This window comes from Musca autumnalis, unplaced genomic scaffold (assembly GCF_047663935.1).
Source record: "Musca autumnalis isolate F117 unplaced genomic scaffold, ASM4766393v1 scaffold_2, whole genome shotgun sequence".
Lineage (NCBI taxonomy): Eukaryota > Metazoa > Arthropoda > Insecta > Diptera > Muscidae > Musca > Musca autumnalis.
In genome coordinates, this window is record NW_027411755.1 from 100,832,144 (window position 1) to 100,841,780 (window position 9,637).

The window sequence follows — 9,637 nt, forward strand, 5'->3', positions numbered from 1 at the left end:
TCATCTGGTGTACGAACACAACTATTTAATTGCTCCGCAACATCCTTCCACACCTCATCAGAAGTGGCGTTAGTTTAGTCTGACTCCACGAGCTACGTTTGGGTGGGCTTCCATTTTTTCAAGTAGCATTTCAAATTGCTGTTTTGTAGTAATTTTTACCAATATAAGTACTGAAAAACCAAAAAACGTACATAATATTAAATAAATTCACCTAAAATAAATGAAAACGTTACTTACGTTTCAATTTTTCGTTTTTGTTCGTTTGTATAAATGCACGGCGACAGCTAATTTGTTGTCGCCGGAAAATGAACTTTATGGCGACAGAATTTGATGTTGTCGGGCAACTTTTGCCATACATAATGAAAAAATTGCAACTGGCAACGGGATACGACTCGCGTCGCAATACGGAATCGACCCATTAGTTACGATCAAATTTATTGGAGAGATTTTATAATTTGTGTTAATGTAATAATGTTAATATTCTTGTTTTACACGAATAAGCAATGTATTTTATTCATTTTGGGATATTTGCAATGGCTTGCATTTTATAACATCTTTAGACTGCATTTAAATTCAATCCAAAACACTACATCAAAGGCTTTGATTTGGATGAAAATGGAGTGCATCCTAGTTGTGTGCTGTGGAAGCAAAATGGAGTGCATCCTAGCTGCGCGCTCTCTTGTAAAATTCATAGGAAAAGATGTACTCCAGCGGCAATTGTTCTAGTGATTTAACTGCATCCGCGGATGCAAACTTTTTACTGGGTATCTACCTTTATTAACGTGTCATTGATAATAGGTGTGTACGATAACTTCGCAAGTAAAAAGCAAGCAGCAAGTTCTCAGTAACCTTTCCCCTACCGAGGAATAACAATCTTGAAGCGATGTAGGGGCTTAAGTTTGCAACTCTTCTCTTTACCAAACAATATGCCTTAGGTATATAGTTTATATACCTCAAGCATACTGCCTGTGAAATAGGAAGTTGTGAACGACCAAAGGTTATTCCAGGTTCTGATCTCTTGCCTCAAAAGAGATCCCCTAACACCGGGGTGTTAAGCGACCTCGTGCCCATCGGTGTTCTCATGGTTTGCAGTTAGGGTACCAACTGTATTTGAACGGAGCCTCGCGTGATACCTGGGCACCTCAGCGAGTAGCTAGCGCCCTAGTCATGGTAAGGGAGGGCTATGCCATGACCTGTCCTCAAATCCCCCATTAAACGTTCCCCTTATGAATGACAACAAAATTAATAAATCCACAACAACCCAAACCAACTTCCACCCGATATCGACCCCAGCTACGACCACGGACAATACCGCACCAAGTGCGACTGTAGAACCTCATGAATCCCTGGGTGGGGACGTGACCCCGACGACCTTGACGATGGACCAAGTCAGTCAAGACATTTTAAACCAAAGCAGGGAATTGCTTGATCTCCTAGAGCAGAGAGAGACTTGCAGACTGAGTCAGGAGAGCCCCCCCCCCCCCCCCTTGGAACTGGGATAACGACTCCCTCATGTCGGACGAAGAGATGGACGTCACGGTGATCCCATCTCGGACACCCAGGAGGCGCCTTCCTCGGTCCAAGGAGGGGTCTCGAACCTTAACACAGCAGGTCCAACTCCTCTAGGGGATGCTTCATCAGTCGGTACCGATAAGCCTACTCTTCCGAGGCAGGACGCCATGGAGGAAGAAGCCGTGTTGGAGGAAGCGACCCCCTCTACCACGACCTCGACCAACAAGAGCGATAAGACCAAGGAGAAGCAGGATCGGCATGAGTACTAAAGAGCCGCAAAGTATTGCAACAAATTTGTTGGCAAGAACGCTACTGACGTAAGTCAGGACGAATTCCGGTTAATCGGAGTGAGGCTTCGAGTTATGAGGAGACTTGAGCGTAGGTACCCTCATATGGAGAAGATCCCCGTTCTGGTTGACCAGATTCCAACTTCTGGAACGGCTGAACCCTCCAGCTCAACGGCTGTCATGGGTGCAGTCGCTACGGGAAACTTACCCAAACGGGGAGTATCAGGCTGCTCGGACTCCTTGCAGACACCAGTGGTGACCGCGGCGGAGACGAGCAGAAGGATGCCCCCGGCCCCGGAAACATCAAGACGCCTGCTGCCCCCGAAGGTATCAACCGTCTTGTCGTCGGAGCAGAAAATGGGACAGTCAGGGACAAAGCAGATGCACAAGGCGACTCCGAAAGCATCTGCCTCGTCGGTGACTGCCCCCACATCTGCCGGGGTAAATAGAAGCAGCGACCTCTTGAGAACCTCGACGATGCAGAGGCCTGGTAAACAGGCAACTGAGGCGTCGAATGATCCCAAGAAGCCCTGCTCCTTAAGAGATGGAGGAGCGCCGGTGACGCGAAAGGTCGGATGGCTGGGGTGATAGATGGTCCCTCAACCTCTAGGCAGGCCAGTGGTAGACCAAAGACCTCTCCGCAGCAGTCATGCGTAAAGCGGGTCAGGTCTTCGGAGGATCCACAGCCAACAGCTAAGAGGATGTTGGACCGACATCAGAGCATCCATCCTCCCACATTCGCTAAGGTGGCCGCTCAGCAGACGGCAACTGGGGTTGAACAGGAGAAGACCTGCAAAGGTAGCTCCAGTTCGGCGCCCCAGCAGTCATCTGCCGGGGGGACATCGAAACTAGCGAGGATCCCGAAAAAGCTGGCCTCAGTGGATCTTCAAGTAGCAATCATTGATAGGGCCGATTCTGAAGGTAGGATCAGTGAGGATCAATGGTTGCTGGTTGAACGTCTACTGAGGAAGGCCATAATCTCTGACGAGGCAGACGCCAGTATGACGGGCTTTGGCAAGGCAACTTTTATCAGAGGAGTTAAAATCATCAGCTGTCAAGATGAGAAATCGAAAGATTATCTCATCCGAACGGTTGATAGCTCGGGCGCACTCTGGGAAGGTTGCAAGCTAGCCGCGGTGCCTACTAGCGAAATACCACGCAGAGCGTCAGCCACAGCTTGGGTGCCACCTCCGGATCAAGAGGTGGCGGATGTGCTGAAGATGATCCAGAGGCAGAACAGAGGTCTCTCTACTGCCAGCTGGAGACTTATTAACTCCGTGAAAGAAGGAGGAGTTGCGGTGATGAAATTCACCATGGATATGAAAGCGCGGACTACATCAGGGATTGTGAGGGAGAGCTGTACTTCGGTTCTGGTTGGCTTCGGTTCCGAGTCTCGAAGCCACAGTAGGGAAGCTCAGCAGCAAGCGCTCCGCGTGATGCAGATCAACATGCATCATTGCAGAGCTGCGGCTGCTGAACTTCTCATCTCCCTCACAAATAGGGGGAATAATAGGGGAAATACTGCCACTTTCCATAATAGGGTAAGGGAGGAGGTGATAGACCTAACCCTTACAAATATGGAAGATACTTCTATAACTGACTGGAGAGTATCGGAGGAGTGCTCCTTTTCGGATCACAGAGCGATACACTTTCATGTCTCTTATAGAAGTAAGTGGCAACCGCCTCATAGAAATCCAAGAAAAACCAACTGGGACTTTTTCCATTCTCTTGCAACTTCCAGGCTGTGTGAAGTTCCAGAACCTCGCACAGTAGGAGAAATTGACATTCAGGTGGGAAATCTCACAAAGGTTCTGAGGGAATGCTATGAGATGTCTTGCCCATTAACGTATCCCGGAAGGAAAGCTCAGCCCGTCTGGTGGAACAAGGACCTAGCCGATCTAAGGAAAACCAGTAGGAGGGCATATAACAAAGTTAGTGGGACCAAACTCAGTACTGGTTGGGATCTCTATAGAGAATCCTTTAATAAGTACAGAAGTGAGGTTAGGAAGGCCAAAAGGGACTCCTGGAGTTAGTGCAGCGGCAAGATTTCGCAAGGTGATCTCAAAGGACCCGAAAACCATTGGGAGCACTAAGCGGAATGAGGGCACCTGGACTAACTCAGCTCTTGAGACTCTAAACCTGTTGGCAAGTACACACTTTCCTGGCTGTCAAGATGCTAGCACGTGTCGACCTAGCGAAGATGCGAGCGGAAGCTACACCACAGCAGAGTGTGACCTTGTCGACGGTGTAATAAGTAATCCTAGAATCTCATGGGCGATCAGTACTTTTCAACCCTATAAATCCCCTGGGCCCGATGGTATCATCCCTGCGATGCTTCATAATGCGCCTCGAGTGTTGATATCAATGCTAAGGAAGATTTTTAGGGCTTGCATTCTGCTGTCGTATATACCGGCGCTATGGAAGGAGGTGACTGTGACCTACATTCCCAAGGCTGGGAAACCTAGTCACACCTTGCCAAAAGACAATAGGCCGATAAGTCTTTCCTCTTTTCTACTTAAAACTTTAGAAAGGCTACTAGATTTGGAAGTTAGATCATATATAAATAATGACCTTGTAAGCAATTCGCAACATGCTTACGTAAAAGGGAAATCGACTGACACAGCGTTACACGAGGTCGTGGGTTATATAGAGAAAAACATGAATGACTCGAGCTTCACTTTAGCTGCCTTCTTAGACATAGAAGGTGCGTTTAACAATGTGAAACTCGAATCCATTCACTCGGCTCTAGAATCACTAGGTGTCCCCTCAATTCTAGTCAATTGGATAGATAGAATGCTCGAAAGTAAAATTATCAATTCAAATACAGGAGAGAGTTCTATTAAGAAGTCGGTCACCAGGGGCACACCACAGGGAGGAGTTTTATCACCCTGGTTGTGGCTTCTGGTACTGAACGGGATACTTTTAGAATTTGACAGGTTGAAAACCAAAGTAGTTGCCTACGCTGATGACGTAGTCATCCTAATCAGCGGGAAATTTCTATCAAAGCTGTCCGAACTTATGCAGGGTGCTCTAGGAAAGCTCTCACGCTGGGCCCACCAAAATGGACTTGGTGTGAATCCAGCGAAGACAGAGCTGGTACTATTCACCAGGAAGAGGAATACTGCTGAGTTTGTTCCACCAACTCTCGATGGTGTGCAATTAAGCCTCTCCACTGAAGCTAAGTACCTAGGTGTGGTACTAGACCATAGGCTCCTATGGAAAAGGAACACCGAGGAGAGAGCTAAAAGAGGGTTAATCGCACTATATTCCTGTAAGAACACCATAGGTAAGAGCTGGGGTTTAAAACCACATATTATACACTGGTTGTATAAGACTGTGGTTTGTCCCATCCTAACCTATGGTTGTCTTGTGTGGTGGCACTCACTCAGCATAAAATCAAATCTTTCTAAGCTAACCAGGGTGCAACGTGCCGCGTCAATTCTCACTACTGGAGCTATAAAAAGCACACCTCAAATGGCGCTGAATGCTGTTTTAAATGTTCAACCTCTGGACATTTTGGTTCAGCTCCAGGCCTCCAGGTGTGCTTTGAGGCTTAGGGAACTTGACATGTGGCGATGCTCAATGGCTGGTCATGCAACTGTTCTGCGGCGGTTTAGTAGTCAGGCAGTGATTGGAGATAGAGGGGGGAGACTGACTATATTTCACCGTCTCTGGACTTCAACACACCTGACGTCTTAATACCCGATAGGGGAGAATGGGTTCAGTGCAGACCAATACCTGATAGCCTATCCATCTTCACTGACGGGTCTAAGGTGGAAGACGGCAAGGGTGCTGGTGTGTACTCCGAAGAACTGAACTTCAGGTACTCCTACAAACTTAACGACAACTGTAGTGTTTTCCAGGCAGAAGTCTTTGCAGTATTGAAGGCCTTAGAGGCACTAGTGGGAAGAACAGACTTAGCAGACAGGGCGGTTACTATATATGTAGATAGCCAGGCTGCGCTTAAAGCTCTAGGATCTTTCAGTATTAAATCTAGGATCGTTCGAGACTGTAGGTCTGTTTTGAAGACCTGCAGACTGCCAGTAAGACTTTGTTGGGTACCTGGTCACTGTGGTGTAGAGGGAAATGAGATTGTGGATGAATTGGCAAGGCGGGGTTCGCAATCAACCGACATGCAAATGGAAGTTGGAGTACGAACTCCGCTTTGTCATTTCATTGACAAACTCACAAGGTTCTACGTTGAGAAAACCAAAAGAATTTGGCAAGATGCTCCTGGTTGTCGGGTAGCAAAGTCAATCTGGCCGGAGATCTCGGCACGTAGAACTGATTCCCGCCTCTCGCTATGCAAGTCGGAGATCAGGGTTGTTGTAGGGGTAATTACTGGCCACTGCAACATCAGATCCATGACATGCAGATGGGAGACCAATAGCAGTGATTATTGCAGGCTGTGTGAAGATGCAGAGGAGACGGAGACGATTGAACATCTACTGTGCCAGTGCCCCAGATTGGCGGCCAAGAGATATAGGCTCTTTGGCACACACATAATTGAATCGCTCTCTCTGTATACAACCACACGCAATCACATCACCAACAACCACTACCATCGCCAAACAATAACCTAATCCATAACTATCTAAGCTCATCACCATACCCACACCCACACAATCACCACCACATACATATCATCTATAATCAACACACACCCACAATCATCACCACACCCACATCATCAACAATCATCACCACACCCAGCACCACATACAGAACATGAAATAACACCAACAACAATACCCGGATTTACAAACCAGGATGATCACAATGGACCACAAGGTCTCCGAGTGGAGTGGCTGCTATATACAGCAGCTGCGCATCCTATAACCTAACCTAACCTCTCTCCACCAATTTTACTCATTCGAAGCAAAAAATTTGCAGATTGTTATCGAACAGCAATTTGCAAAAACTTGCAAGAAGTCAGCTGACAAACAAGAAGTTGGCGGAAAAGATTAAATTTAACGTTTTATCTTTCCTTTACCGACTCACCTCAGAAAATTATGAAAAAATTACCACAGATAGTGCTTTTCATCCCGATTCCAACCATGTATTGCTTTTGATGCGGAAATGTGTACTACCCGAGATATAGGCCTCCAAAGTTCCACAAAGGACCTTGTATAAAATGTTGGCAAACCACCGCAGAAAATTATTAAAAAATTACAACAAATAGTGATGTTTATACTGATTTCAACGATGTATTATTTTGTTCCCGAGATATAAACCTCCAAAAATATCTATATTAAAAGAAAATGTCGTTCCCATTCCCGAGATTTGCACCTGTCTATAGGAAAAGTCTTAAATCCCGGCCGAAGGCCGGCTATTTAGAGAAGAATAGGTTAGGGCCTTTGTGGATCTTTTCAGCCCCATATCTCGGGAAGTATACATTTCCGCAACAAAAGCAATACATGGTTGGAATCGGGATAAAAAGCACTATATGTGGTAATTCTTTCATAATTTTCTACTTTGGATCTGTAAAGGAGAGGAGTTCCAATTTAACATTTGAAGGTGTCTACCATTTTTTTTATTTTCCATTCAAAATTCTTCGATCCATAAAATCTTGTACACACTTAACAGCTATATTATTTGATTTTGTGTCAACAGATGTGAAAATAATCTTCTCTCCTTCTCTGGCCTTTCCTACATCTTGTTCTGAGTGAGACAATAGTTTGTGAGGTAGCGCAACATGGAAATCCAAGACACGAAAATCCAATGATGTTGTAGCTTGTGCCTTCAAATATAGTGGCTCTCCTTCCACGTTCTTATTTCATAGTGGTCGATTGACTTATGCAGGCAAACCCGTTGACTTGACTTGCGCCAATGATCCGGAACTGAGTTCCACCCGGCTATCGTGTTAAGGCCTCTGGCTGAAAGCATTTCTGCCTCTTAGTCCCGGTCCACACTAGATTGAATTTCATTAACAATTTCATGAAATTAGGTGTTCTTAGGTTGAATTCCCCACTACAGCAATTTCATGATTTTACTCTTCTATGGAACTCGATCTATAGACGCATAATTTTATGTCAAAATTTCAATTAAATTACTCTAGTGTAGCCCGGGACTTATGTGACGAGGCCCTTAGTTTCTACAACTATAATTCCCTTTCCTATGCACAAATATAAAACATACTGGAACGCAGTGCGATGTTTGGCATACATATTTATTGATATCGTTGGGAATACCTGGCCGTCTACATTGTGTTTCTCCTACTCCATGGATGCACTGCTTTTTGCTGAGATTTGATACCTTTAAAATAAAAAAATAGTCACCAAACTACAAAATAAGTTATTTTACTTACATTACCGTTTTCCATAATTTATTTAATAATTTTTTCCCTTTTTTATATCTATTTATTTTAATAGTCAAACAATGGTACAATAATTCTTAGGTAGGCCACAGCTAACAGCTGATTACAATTTTTTTTTGTTATGGCTTAATCTGTCAAAACCGTGTTGACATGCAGAGTTGATATTTATTATTGATCAGCTTTTATTATTAGAATTTATCTTATGTACATATTTTATTTTAATACTTTGCGTATCCGTTTTCACTAATTCAATTAGTATTACGAAACATATGCTTAAATATTTGAATTTAACAGCTAAAAATGCAACCATGTACATATTTTGTAAATAGTACTATTAATTACATCTTTGATCTTAATACCTTTTTGTACGACTAATACTATTCGCGTCTCATCCTAAGGCCGCCATCAGACCATCTGCTTTTTCACATGTATGCATCAGCTGTTCTGTATATTAGTATACCCAAAGGGACAACATACATGTGAAAAGCAGATGGTCTGATGGCCGCCTAAGTACTTAAGTAAATCAAAATTTCAATAAAATCGCTCTCATTCTTTAGCTAGAGTTGAAGGCTTAACATCAATACCACGCTTGCCCAAGTTGATGGACCTAGATGTTTTGCTGGAAATAATAGCTAAATGGAGAGTCAAGTACCATTTCAAATTAATTTTGTTGTTTTGTTTTTCTTTATTGACGCCCAACTTGTGGCCATGTAACACGACCACTCTATCATCAACAGCCGAGGACAACAACAACATTGAATGCGAAGCGTACTTATCTGGTGAAGATCAGTTGGCACAGTTGACAAAACTTATCCAGGCAATTCGTTATGATGGCAATCCCATGCGTTTTGTACTAGGCGATCCCAGAAACATAGAGATGTCTCTGTTGTGTATCAGTTTTGAACAACATCCATCGACAATCATCCGGATTACGCAGCAAATTTGTGGATTGGCGTAAACAAGAACGTCAACTCCTTCGATCAAGCAAAGGCATTGATCAAAAACACATTTACGTACAAGTATGAATGCAAGCAGCAAAGACGACGCAGGCGCATTCATCTGTATGAAAATGAGGGTTGAAAAACAACATTGTGATGATGTACTACAACAACCACACACAAAACATCAAGATGAACCGACGCACATCAAGCAAGAACTACAACGTCCGCACACATCAGCTCAAAATGTGCGTAACGTTCAGCCGAGAAAATCAACGCTTGCTGTGTTTGTCGTGCATATTGTGTTTACAAGCAGAACATCAATAACGCGAATATTAGAAGATCCCAGCAGAAAGATGTTTATCCAGGCAATTTGTGACAATTGTAACTGTGTACTTACTGTTGAAGAGATTATCGCTGTATTGGACAACCTTAGCAGCCAGAAGATTCGCAGTTGTTATTCAAGATTCTGTTGACTGCCAACCGATGACCTTAACATATCATAGCTTTTTCCGACGAGTTTTACCAGGTTGTTTGGAGAACCAACAATTCGTGGAGCAAAATAACTCTAGAAGGAGATTATG